The sequence below is a fragment of the Myotis myotis genome, unplaced genomic scaffold (genome assembly GCF_014108235.1).
Source record: "Myotis myotis isolate mMyoMyo1 unplaced genomic scaffold, mMyoMyo1.p scaffold_m19_p_37, whole genome shotgun sequence".
Taxonomy (NCBI): Eukaryota; Metazoa; Chordata; class Mammalia; order Chiroptera; family Vespertilionidae; genus Myotis; species Myotis myotis.
Genome location: NW_023416343.1, coordinates 125,386 through 138,674, shown reverse-complemented (window position 1 = coordinate 138,674; position 13,289 = coordinate 125,386). Strand labels below are relative to the sequence as shown.

General features: G+C 62.6%; 1 protein-coding gene across 9 annotated transcripts in view; it reads left to right on the top strand.

The window, feature by feature from the left end:
- Positions 1-4,630: 4,630 nt before the first annotated feature.
- Positions 4,631-13,289, top strand: part of RIMBP2 (RIMS binding protein 2) — a 61,071-nt gene continuing 52,412 nt past the window's right edge. For all 9 annotated transcript variants that reach the window (XM_036303432.1, XM_036303438.1, XM_036303433.1 and 6 more), the window contains exon 1: positions 4,631-4,764. The gene's annotated coding sequence lies outside the window, so the exon portion shown is untranslated. The remainder of the gene's footprint in view (positions 4,765-13,289) is intronic.

The following is a 13,289-nucleotide window of genomic DNA, read 5'->3' as shown; positions in this document are numbered from 1 at the left end:
CTCACGGTGTCAGAGCCGTCTTTGCCCAGATGTTTACAAGGTTGGCCGCTGCCACAGGGGACAGCAGCCGCACCGCACCTCCCGGTGCCCGCCGTGGGCACTGGGCGGCGAGGGCCACCGTGCCAGGCCCTGGGGACAGTCCCCGCGCTCACAGCCAGCCCCGCCTCCTCCGCCCGCCACCCGCTCGCCACCCACAGCGACTCAGCCACGGCGACTCGGCCAGCCTGTGCCCTGCCGACATGACTGAGTCTGAAGTTACGACCGCGACTCGCCCCTTTCTCCACGCAAGGCATTTATCCTAGACACCCCGTGGTTCCTTCACATGAAAACCGTTGTCAGTCACGTCCGTGTTCCTGTTGGCGCCTCCCGTCCGCCTGACCTTTGAGGGTTCGCTCTAGAGTTTACAGGCGTCTGTGATCAGTAAGCGTTCTCATTGCTCACGAATGTTTCTGTGACGATCCTGTGCTTGGAACATGTGTGAAGACTTACTAGGGAGTGGACACCGTGAGGCAGCGACTCGACATTTGAATGAAGGATCCCCGAGAACGTCCCCCTTCTCCCTTCTGTCCCCGGGGGTGTGAGCACGGGGTAGTGCCTTCACGTGGTTGGGTTTGAAAACCTAAACAGACGCCTCGATTCCAAACGACACTGGAAGCTGCTCCTTCCTCACCACGGTGATGGGTCCCACTCCGGCACAGCGTATCCGTCTGCCTGCTGAGCTGCGACTCGGGCCTGTGTGTGGGCGTTCTCCTTCCTTGCTGGTCGTGCCCGTGCACTTGGTCGCCCCGGGGCCCCGGGCCCTGACACACTGTCACGTCCTCACAGCCAGGGGCGAGCGCACGGACCTGAGACGCCGTGGGGGGCAGCCTGGAAGGATGTGGAACCGGAGACCATGCCCGTGTCGCTGTCCCTGGGGGCACCTGTCTGTCCGTGTGGTTACATGCACCCGTGCGGGAGCTGCGTGGCGGCCTCTCCCCACGGCCCCCCTCGCCCCCACGTGCAGCCGGCCGGGCCTCCCCTTCACGGCGATTCCTGCTGCCTCGTCTTCGAGTCATTCTTCCCGGACCAGGAGTCCCGGCTGAATCTGTGTTTTTACAGTGAAAGCTGCGGAAATGCTTTTTGGTTTCTCTGTAGATACTCACGGCATTTTTCAGATAACACATTTGTACGTCTAACCCTCCTGCACCGATTTGAAATCAGATTTTTTAAAAAAATGCACAGGTTCGCTTGTCACCTGCTACTATTTCTTGAGTTGTTTACATTAAAAAAAAACTCCGAGTCCCGAAACATCAACAAGAAACACACAACAAAACCACCACCAAAAATACCACGTGCTTCCTGCCCTGTCACTCTGGGGAGGTATTGGGGAGCCGTTTCACTGCATCTCCACGAATAAACTTCCGAGGAGGTCGCTGTCGCCTGTGGCCGTCACTCTGTCGGGGCGAGCTGATGACCTTAGGTTCTTTGAGAACGTCTTTGATTATTCGTTAGTTGTCGTTGTTACAAGCGTCTGGGTCCCGTCTCAGCCGTCAGCCGCTCCTGCGCCTTCAGGATCCGCCCCAATGCCTGCCGTTCCCTGCAGATGCTGGTTGGAGGGATTTGCGCCCTGACTCGGCCGCTGGCTTTGACTTAGGCCTGTGGTCGGCAAACTGCGGCTCGGGAGCCACACGCGGCTCTTTGGCCCCTTGAGTGTGGCTCTTCCTAAGCCTTAGGAGTGCCCTAATTAAGTTAATAACAGTGTACCTACCTATATAGTTTAAGTTTAAAAAATTTGGCTCCCAAAAGAAATTTCAATCGTCGTACTGTTGATATTTGGCTCTGCTGACGAATGAGTTTGCCCGCCACGGGCTTAGGCCAATTTGACAGGTGCCCTAACGCTGACCAAAAGGGGGCGCCCTCCCCAGGCTCTGAGCCATCTCCCTCGACACCAGCGGTTCTCAACCTGTGGGTCGCGACCCCTTTGGGGGTCGAACGACGCTTTCACAGGGGTCACCTAAGACCATAGGAAAACACATATATAATTACCTATTGATTTTGTGATTAATCACTATGCTTTAATGATGTTCAATGTGTCACAATGAAAATACATCCTGCGTATCAGATATTCACATGACGATTCATAACAGTAGCAACAAGACAGTTATGAAGTAGCAACGAAAGTAATGTTATGGTTGGGGGTCCCCACAACATGAGGAGCTGTATGAAAGGGTCGCGGCATCAGGAAGGTTGAGAACCATCGCTCTACACTTTCTGAGTCTGTCTTCAGTGGGCTTTCCTCGATCCAGAACCCTAACCACGTTGGAACCGACATTCAAAAGCCAGAATCAGCCGAAACCGGTTTGGCTCAGTGGATAGAGCGTCGGCCTGCGGACTGAAGGGTCCCAGGTTCGATTCCGGTCAGGGGCATGTACCTGGGTTGCGGGCACATCCCCAGTGGGAGATGTGCGGGAGGCAGCTGGTCGATGTTTCTCTCTCATCGATGTTTCTAACTCTATCTCTCTCCCTTCCTCTCTGTAAAAAATCAATAAAATATATTAAAAAAAAAAAAAAGCCAGAATCAGGCCCCGGCCGGGGCGGTGCAGGGGGTTGGGCGTATCCCTGCCCCGATTGGTCGCCGGTTGGTTCCCCGCCAGGGCACAGGCCCGGGTCCCAGGGCTGGATCCCCGTGGGGGGCGTGCAGGAGGCAGCCTCTCCTCTCTCTCTCTCTCTCTCTCTCTCTCTCTCTCTCTCTCTCTCTCGTCCCTTCCTTTTATATAAAGAAAGTCATGGTTTTGATACTCGCTCCCTGCAGCACCTGGGAGCCCCCAGCCTGCGGCCTGCAGAGCACCCGCCGGGCAGCAGAGGGCGCCCCGGCCCAGGCGCCGAGACTGGGCTGCCCCCCCCTTCCCCCCCACCTCCCACCCCCCACCCCTGCCGGGGAACTCAGCTTCTTCGTCTCCTTGGCAACTGTTTTCTTAACCCAGGACGGGTGTCAATCAAATCCCATCTTCTCGGGGACCCCTGCGACCCGGGAAGAGCTGTTTATGTTGCTTCTGAAGGGGGGGCCTCCGGGCCGGCAGCCCGCGGATAACCGGGACCACGGTCGCCGGGAGGCCCGCCCCGCTCGGGGGCGGCAGGAAAGGCCTCGGTGAAACAGACGGACTGTTCAGGCCCCGGGAGGGATGCCCGGCGAGCGGGGGGCCGTCTGGTCCATCCGGTGGGATAGCTCCTGGCTGTGCCTCCGGAGAAGGCGCTCCAGGGAGTTTCCCACAATGCTCAGCGGCTTCCAGGACCCCCCCCCCCCCCGGAAATGAGTGGCCCAGAGGCAGGGACGCCCAGGTGACCAGGGCAGGAACCCGTGGGGTCCTGGTCAGCTGCCCAGAAGCCCTGTGCGAGCCCGAGCCCCTTTGGGATGCCTGAGATTGAAAAAACAACGCCGCCGGGGCAGGTGGGCGCAGTGGTTAGAGCACCGGCCTTTGCACCAAAGGGTTGCGGGTTTGATTCCCAGTCAAGGCCACCTACCTGGGTTGCAGGATCGACCCCCCCCCCCCCCCTTCCTTCCACTCTCTCTAAAAAGCAATGGAAACACCTCCCTCCAGCCTGGCCCCTGTGGCTCAGTGGTTGGACGTCAACCTATGATCCAGGAAGTCACATGCCGGGGCTGCAGGTTGGATCTCCGCCCTGGTCGGGGCGTGTGGCCTGGGCTGCAGGGTGAGCAGCAGGCGCTGCCTTGGCCCTTTGTCCCCCGGGCCCCCCCCCGGCCCTCCCCCAGCCCGGCTGCAGAGGGTCTGGGACTTTGGGGCCTGTCTCGGCGGGCTTGACACTTGTCGTTTCCCCGCGAAGTCCTGGGCGCATCACTTGGCTCAGCCTGATCCTTATTTGGATGGTCCCAGCTGGACGGACAGACAGATCCTTCGGAAGAGCCGCCTGCGAGGCGAGAAGGGCGTGGGAGCCGCCGGTGGTGGTGGTGGTGGCTGTGGTGGGGCCTGCACAGCGCATCCTTTATTCATCGGCGCAAAGGGATCCTCGCTGGAGCTTTAAATATACTTGACGCCAGGGTCGCGTCTTAGATAGGCCTGCAGCGCGTTAATAATTAAACAGAATTGGGAAATGCTTAGTTTGGGGAAGGCGAGTCGGAATCGTCAGCCCAACGCTAGGAACCCTCCCCTCCCCGTGGGAGCTTTGCCTGAACCAGGACTTAGAATCAAGTCCACAGTTTAGCTGAAACTCATCTCCTTGTTGTGTGTGTGTGTGTGTGTGTGTGTCGGGGGGGGGGGGGGGCAGGAACCGTAAGAGAAGGAAAGGGAGGCCCTGCGAGGCTCAGTGGTTCAGCCTCAACCTGTGAACCGGCAGCTCAGGGTTCGATCCCGGGTCAGGGCACAGGCCTGGGTTTCGGGCTCGTTCCCTAGTGGGGGGCGTGCAGGAGGCAGCCGAGCCCTGGTTCTCTCTCATCATGGATGTTCCTCTCTGTCTCTCCCTCTCCCGTCCTCGCTGAAAACAATACAGATGTATTTTTAAAAAGAAAAAAGAAACAGAACGGAAAGCCATCTTGGCGTGTGTCTGTGCGCGCGCGCGCCTGTGTGTGCGCGAGGCGCGCGCGGGGGGCGGGGGATGTGCGCGCGGGCGCGTGTTTCACACTGACGTCGCCTGGGCTCCGGGGCCGCTGCCGGCGGCTGATCCCCTCCCTCCGCCTCCCGCCCGGCTCCCTCCGCCCCCAGCGGGTAACCTGACAGCCGACTGCAGTGCTCGCGGCGCGGCGCTCGGAGCCGGCCTGCTGCTGGGAAGGTAGGCTGCGGTTCGTGTCTCCTGCTCCTGAAACTGCGCCTGGTTCCTGCACCTCCGCGCACCCGGCTGCAGGGCGCGGGTGGCAGGGCGGCGGCGGGGACAAAGTTTATTTCTGGCGGCGGGAGGATGCCCTTCAGCGGGAGGCGGCCGGCCGGCGAGGCTGGCGAGGGCGCAGCGGCCGGCGAGGTGGCGAGGGCGCGCGGACCCGGCGCAGGAGCGGTGGATCCGGGTGTCTGCACAGCGCTCCTCCCGCCGGTTGCATGGGGCTTCGCGGTCCCCAGGGATGGATGGTTCCCTTTCCGAAGGGCAAGGCTGACGGGTCCCCCTGTCTGTGTGGGCTCCCCGCTCCCCTCTGGCCCCCAGCTTTGCAGAAAAGCCCCTCGGGGTGAAGTTTCTCCTCGCGCCCACCCGGCAGCGCTTCCCTGACCCCAGGATGTGATTGTCTGGGGTTCCCAGCCTCTGGGGCTTTGGAGGGGGGTCTCCCTGCGCGTGGGGGGTGGGGCAGAGAAGGGGCTGGGGGCCCCCCAAACCAGAGCGCTGGCTGTCTCATCCCCAGCTCGGCTTGACGGTGGGGTGCGCGCAGTGGGAAGCCGGCACGCGGAGAATTTGTCTATTTGTCTTAGACCCACTGGAATAATGTGTTTGTCAAAACAGATGTTTCCGGCGGAGTGTGCGCGTGTGCGCGTGTGTGCGCGCGTGTACACGCAGCAGCCCGTGTGCGGGCAGCCTCCATCCGCCCCCCAAAAAGCTGTATTTTTCCTGGAAATGCAGTGTTTATGGGACCCCCTGCCGGGGGGAGGCGGGGGGGGGGGGGGCTTGGGTTTGGGGAGCCTGGGGGGTGGGGCTCGGGCGCGGCTGGCTCGCCTGACCTGAGGCCTCTGTGGGGGCGGGTTCCTGTCCCCACCACCGTGTCCTTGTCCGGGGCTGAGGGCTGGGGAGGGGGCCCCCACCTTGTCATTGGGGGGAGGCGTTCCTGCACGGCCTGAGGGGCAGGGGGCCGGACCTCTGGTCTCCATCCCTCAGGCTCTTAGGGTGTCTGTGAGTCGGAGAGCGGGGCTGGGGAGGGGGTGCTGGGCTCCCCTGGCATTTCCCTGCAGCACCTCCTCTCCCCTGGGGGAGCCCCCTCATTGAGGGAAATGGGAGCAGCCAGGAAGGGCTGAGCTGGCTCTGCACAGGGGAGGCCAGAGGAGAGGGGGGTGGCCAGGCCAGCAGCTGCTGTGTGTGTGTGTGTGTGTGTTGGGGGGGATTGAGGGGGGAAGGCGGGAAGCCCCTTTCCTCTGCACCCATTTCTGAACCCCAGTGAACGAGGCAGCCATGGGAGGGCCCCGCTTCAAGCGCACCCCGTATGCAAGGTGGACATCCAGGGGCCTCTGGGAGGTCACCCCACCCCCGCCCCCGCCCCCAGGGCCCAGCTGGAACCTCCCGAATGTGCTGGGTCCTGACCACACCTCGGGCTCGTAGCTCAGGGGATCTGGAGCCTCCAGGGCGATGGGTGTGAGGCAGGCCCTGGGGCCGGGGCGGGAGCAGGTGTGGGCGCTGCGTGGGGTGAGGGCGGTGCCGGCAGGACCACAGCGGAGCTGAGGGGAGTCGGGGATGTGGCTACCCCTCATGTGACAAGCTGGGTCTGGGCAAGGCTGCAGGTCAGTGGTCAGTGTGCGGGCAGGTGTCAGCAATGGGGCTGCCCCCACCCGGCCGCGGGCCTCCTCTCCGGCTCCCCCCAGGGCACCCCGAACCGTGGATGTGGGCGGAGTCCAACCTTCCCAGGTGAGGGTCGTGCAGATGGGCCAGAGCTCTGAGCAGTTAAGGGAAAAGGGCTGCCTGGCCGGCGTGGCTCAGGGGTTGGGGTCCATCTAGGAGCCAGGAGGTCAGGGTTCGATTCCCGGGCGGGGCACATGTGCGGGTTGTGGGCTCGATCCCCAGTGGGGGGCGTGCAGGAGGCAGCCGGTCCGTGATCCTCTCTCCTCATGGATGTTTCTCTCTCTCCCTCTCCCTCTCCCTTCTGCTCTGAAATCAATAAAAAACATATTTTAAAAAAGGCAGCAAGCCCATCCAGTGCGTCCCCCCAGGACGTTCACGCTCTTGTTCGCTCTGTGCGAGGCTGGCGATGGGTGGGGAGCCCTGTGCTTCGTGCCTCCCCAGGTCGCGCCGTGGTGGTTTCGGAGTGAAGGTTGGAGCTCTAAGCAGAGCAGCGGCTCTCAAACGCTAGTGAGCGGCCGAGTCCTGACCCAGCAGGTCCGGGGGCCCGGACTTTGTGCCCCTCAGTTCTCAGGGGTGCCAGTGCTGCCGCTCTGGGGACCCACTTTGAGAACCACTGGGTTAGCTAGCGGTGCTGCCTCTGGGGCGTGGCTTGCTCTCTCCGTGGTCGGTTGAGGGTCAGACGTGACCTGTGACCTTAACAGAGGCCTGGCCTCCCCGGCGGGTCCCTCCCTCGGCGTCTCCCGCGCCCGGGGAAGGTTCTGGGCCCGCGGGGGGCTGGCCTGGCTGCCCGTCTGTTGGGGATGAGCCTGAGCGGCCGACACCAGCTTCTAGCAAAGCCGACTTCCTTCCTCTGCTCCTTTCGCACGAGATCGTGGTGTCTCCGAATCTGTGTCCCCAGCTCGGCCTTTTGCGTCCGCCTGTGGGAGACGCCGTCCAGCCTGGTTAGGGGCCTTAGCCCGGCTCGCGGGGCTGCCTGTGGGGGGGCCGCTGTCCTGGTCCTGGTGCCGCCCCGTGGCTGCTCCTGCTGAGGCGGCGCGCAGCGCACAGGCGCGGGCGCACCCGCAGGCCCGCCCCACCTCCCGCCGGTCCGCCGTCACCCCGCACCAGCAGCCACAGGGCCATAGCAGAGGCCCAGCCAGCCGGCCCGCCAGCCCACATCCAGCCAGCACAGCCACCAGCCACCGCAGCCGCCAGCCACGCAGCCAGCAGCCATCAGCCATCAGCAGCCAGCCATGCATCCATCCATGCCATCCGTCCAGCAGCGAGCCAGGCACAGCCATCCAGCAGCCAGGCCAGCCAGCCTGCCAGCAGCGCGCAAGGCATCAGCCAGGCCAAGCAGCCCGCCAGCCAGCCAGCAGCCAGCGGCCACGCCAGCAGCCTAGCCAAGCAGCCAGCCAGCCAGCATCCAGCCAGCAGCCATCCACCCAGCAGCCAGCAGCATCCAGCCCGCCAGCCCGCCGTCCAGCAGCCAGCCCGTCCAGCCAGCAGTCCAGCACCCAGCCAGCCAGCCAGCCATCACGCCAGCATCCAGCCGTCCAGCAGCAGCAAGCCAGCCCAGTTCCAGCCAGCCAGCCAGCAGCCAGCAGCCAGCCATCCAGCCGGCCAGCAGCCAGCCAGCCAGCAGCCAGCCAGCAGCCTGCCAGCCAGCCGTGCAGCAGCAAGGCAGCCAGCCAAGCCAGCCAGCCAGCCGCCAGCAGCCAGGCAGCCAGCCAGCCCGCAGCCAGCCAGCTGGGCACCAGGCAGCCAGCCAGCCAGCCAGGCCAGCAGCTCAGCCAGCCAGCCAGCAGCCAGCCAGCAGCCAGCCAGCCAGCCAGCAGCCAGCAGCCAGCCAGCCAGGCAGCCAGCCAGCCCAGCCAGCCAGCCGGCCAGCAGCGAGCCAGCCAGCCAGCCAGCCACAGCCAGCCAGCCAGCTCCAGCAGCCAGCCAGCCAGCCAGCAGCCGCCAGCCGCAGCCAGCAGCCAGCCAGCCAGCAGCCACCAGCAGCCAGCAGCCAGCAGCCAGCCAGCCAGCAGCCAGCCACAGCCAGCCAGCCACAGCAGCCAGCCAGCAGCCAGCAGCCAGCCATGCGCAGCCAGCCAGCAGCCAGCGAGCAGCCAGCGCAGCACAGCCAGCCATGCCCATCAAGCAGCCAGCCAGCCAGCAGCCAGCAGCCAGCCTCGCAGCCAGCCAGCCAGCCAGCAGCCAGCCGCCAGCAGCAGCCAGCCAGCCAGCCAGCCATGCCAGCCAGCCAGCAGCCAGCCAGCCAGCAGCCATGCCAGCCAGCCATGCAGCCAGCAGTCCTCAGCAGCCAGCAGCCAGCCAGCAGCCAGCCAGCCAGCCAGCAGCAGCCACAGCCAGCCAGCCAGCCAGCAGCCAGCATCAGCCAGCCAGCCAGCCAGCCAGCCGCCCAGCCAGCCAGCTCCAGCCACGCAGCCAGCCGCCAGCCAGCCAGCCATCCAGCAGCCAGCCAGCCACCATCAGCCATCCCATCCATCCGCATCCATCCCAGCCAGCCAGCCAGCAGCCAGCCATCCAGCAGCCAGCATGCCAGCCAGCCATGCCAGCCATGCAGCAGCCAGCACCCAGCAGCCCGCCAGCAGCCAGCCCCGCAGCCAGCCAGCAGCCAGCCAGCCAGCATCCAGCCAGCCACCCAGCCAGCCAGCCAGCAGCCAGCCAGCCAGCAGCCAGCAGCCAGTCCATCAGCCAGCCAGCCAGCAGCCAGCCATCCAGCCAGCCAGCCAGCCAGCACCATGCCAGCCAGCCAGCACCAGCCAGCCAGCCAGCAGCCAGCCAGCCAGCCAGCCAGCCAGCATCCATCCAGCATCAGCCATGCAGCCAGCCAGCATGCCAGCCAGCCAGCCAGCAGCCACCAGCCACCCAGCCAGCCATCCAGCAGCCATCCAGCCCGCCAGCCAGAGCCAGCCAGCCAGCATCCAGCCAGCCAGCCAGCAGCCATGCCACCCCGAGCCAGCCATCCAGCAGCCAGCCAGCTCAGCCAGCCAGCTCACCAGCCACCAGCCAGCCAGGCCAGCCAGCCAGCAGCCAGCCATCCATCAGCATCCAGCCACAGCCATCCATCCAGCCAGCATGCCATGCCAGCCAGCCCACATCCAGCCAGTCCAGCAGCATGCCGCTCCAGCCAGCCATCCAGCCAGCCCATCAGGCCAGCCAGCCATCAGCCAGCCATCAGCCACAGCAGCCATCAACCATACCACAGCATGCACATCCATCATCCATCCATCCATCAGCCATCCACCCATCCATCATCCCACCCATCATCCATCCTCCATCATCCATCATCCATCATCCATCATCCATCATCCATCATCCATCATCCATCAATCCATCCATCCATCCATCACCATCCATCCATCATCCATCCATCCATCCATCCATCTATCATCCATCATCCATCCATCCATCATCCATCCATCCATCCCATCATCCATCCATCCAATCATCCATCCATCCATCCATCATCCATCCATCCATCCAGCATCCACATCCATCCATCCATCATCCATCCGTCCACCCATCCATCCATCCATCCATCATCCATCCATCCATCCATCATCCATCATCCATCCATCCATCCATCATCCATCATCCATCATCCATCCTCCATCCATCATCCATCCATCCATCCTCCATCCCATCATCCATCCATCCATCCACCCATCATCCATATCATCCATCCATCTATTCCTCCATCCATCCTCCACCCATCTCACCACCCATCATCCATCCCATCATCCATCCACCATCCATCCATCCATCATCATCCATCCATCATCCATCCATCCATCATCCATCATCCATCCATCCATCATCCATCCACCCATCATCCACCCATCATCCATCCATCATCACCATCATCATCCATCATCCATCCATCCATCATCCACCATCATCCATCCATCCATCATCCATCCATCCATCATCCATCATCTATCATCCATCATCCATCCATCCATCATCCACCATCATCCATCCATCCATCCATCCATCCTTCCATCCATCATCCATCATCCATCTACCCATCTATCCACCATCATCCATCCATCATCCATCATCCATCCACCCACCCATCCATCATCCATCCTTCCTACCCACCAACTTCCCCCCCCCTCCCACCCTCCCTCCTTCCTCTTTTCTGCCTTCTTTCTGTCACTCAGGGAACATCTGAGCACCTACGGAAACTATACTAAGTAGCATTTTCGGTGCTGGGCACAGAATGGTGAACAAGATGATGTGGTCCCTCCTCTCATGGAGGTGATTGTGAGAGAGAGAGAGAGAGAGACAACAAGCAGGTGCATAGCTAACAAACAGGTGTGCCATGCAGAGGGTCACAGCAGCCGGGTGTGAGTGACTGTGGCTGTGATCCCGGAGGGCCTCTCGGAGGAGGTGACATCTCGGCTGAGCCATGAACGACGAGAAAGGCCCGGCCGGGCAGACGCCAGTGCGAAGGCCCGGCTGTTTGAAGGAAGGCAGCTGCTCAATGGCTTCAGTTCTCTCGGACTGATGGGCGGACGTGCTGACGGGGTGTTTTGGGAGCACGACAAGGGGCTGGAGCCCGCAGCCCGGAACCCCGGACCCTCAGCCTCCGGGGTGAGCTCCCAGAGCATCCGGACACCAGCGGGCGGCGCCCTTTGAGGGGCACGGGCTCGCTGCTTCCTCTGCCGGCCCCCTCCGACCCCACCCCCCAGCCCAGCACGCGCTGCAGGGAACACGCAGCTGCTTTTGGAATCGAGGTCTTTCGCGTGGGACGTGGCGCTCTGGCCGTGGGACGCCGCTCAGATCCCCTCCCACGGGACCCGCTGGGTGCCAAGGCCTGCACGGCCCGCAGCGCCGGCCTCCGGAACCGGCTGCAGCTGGTTCCACAAGAGGGTTCCTAGCCAGTCGTGTCGATGGTTATTTTTAGTTTAAACAATTTTTTAAATTGATTTCAGAGAGGAAGGGAGCGGGAGAGAGAGAGAGAAACAGCACGCCCCCCACTGGGGATCAAGCCCACACCCCGGGCCTGTGCCCTGACGGGGAATCGAACCTGGGACACTTCTGTCCGCAGGCCAGTGCTCTATCCACTGAGCCAAACTGGCTGGGGCTCCATGGTTATTGCTGACTCATTGTTTCCGAGGCTGAGCAGCACTCCGCACCTGTTGCTACGTTGTTGCTACGTTGTTGCTACATTGTTGCTACGTTGTTGCTACATTGTTGCTACATTGTTGATACGTTGTTGCTACATGGTTGATACATTGTTGCCTCAGGGCAGAGACCAGACAGAAGCTGTGGCCACACACCTGTTTGCTTCTCTGTTTCTGTCAAAACCCCCCTCCCCCACCCCCACCCCCAAGGAGCCCCAGAGTATCAGGATGGAAGGTCTGTTTGACCTTTAAGGGTCTCTGTTTCCCTGCTCTAAGCGGGGACCCGCTCTGGGGGTGGGGTGCCGGCTGAGCTTGGAGCTGGGCACCCGGCCGCCGTCATGTCCCTGCCATCGGACCCCACGGACAGGCCCCGCCCCAGCCCACAGGTGGGCTCTGCGTCGGGAACCTGTTTCCTGTCTTTTCTATGAAGAAAAAGCTTTTGGCTTCTATTATGAAAAGAACGCGTGTTCGTTGTGGCAGCGTCAGCGTCTCAGCAAAGCACGAAGGAGAGAGCATGGCTCACGCGTGTGCTGCCGCCCAGACGCCGCCGCGGGGACCGTCGGCCTTTACTTTTCGGGCTCCTCTCGGGGGTTTGTACGTGGGCCACTATTTTGAATTGTGTGGCGCGTGTTTAACTTCACGTGATAATGGCATTTTCCCGCGGCGCCAAGAACTGCAGAAAGCGTGCTCCCGGCGGCTGCATGACGTTCCCGCCGGGCTGTTCTTGGCGTCCTGCCTCACGTGAGCCTCTAGCTGTTTCCGTGTCCCAGTCTCCTGTTTTCCGTCTTTAAAAGAATTTTTTTGTTGATACCAGAGAGGAAGAGAGAGAGAGAAACATCAATGATGAGAGAATCATGGACCGGCTGCCTCCTGCACGCCCCCCACTGGGGATGGAGCCCGCAGCCCGGGCCTGTGCCCTGACGGGGAATCGAACCCTGACCTCCTGGTTTGTAGGTCGATGCTCGGCCACGGAGCCACGCCGGCCGGGCTGCTTCAGGCTGTTTTGGATTCGTTCTAACTTTGCGTATCGGCCCCTCCCGTGGCTGCGCCCTGCCCCAGGGGGTCCCATTGGTTACCTCGGTCGGATGCTCAGCTCCTGGGGGGGGGGGGTGGTGACGGTGGGGGGGCGCCAGGACCCAGGGAGGCGGGTCACCGGCCCCAGGTCCCGCGGCCGAGGGAGGGAGTGGTGCCGCCAAGCTGAACGGAGGCACCGTGGGCGGAGCCACACACCTAACCCCTGCACCACACGGCCCGGGAGCGTGCTGACCTGTTCGTGCGCCCCCTCTCCCCTCTGGCACCGGCGAGAGAAGTCGGTTCCCAGCCCGTCCGTCTGAAAGGGCCCTTGGCTGTGGTTGGAGGGCAGAGTCCGGAGCCAGACCGGCCGGCTCTGATCCTGGCTGTGTGGCTGCGGGGACGTCTCTAAGCCGCTCTGGGCCTCCGTGTTCTCATCTGTGAAATGGGGGAGCGATGGCGTCTCCTCCTCGAAGGGCTGTTCTCGGCTCAGGACAGAGTCAGCGCTTGGTGGTGCTGCCTGTCACCCTCTCCTCACACAGCCTCCAGCGTTTTGACAAGAAAGGCATTGACTGGGGTGAGACGTCACAGCTCAGCCTGGCCTAGAGCGAGGGTCCGTAGAGCGAGGGTCCGTAGAGCGAGGGTCCCGTAGAGCGAGGGTCCGTAGAGCGAGGGTTCCGTAGAACGAGGGTCCGT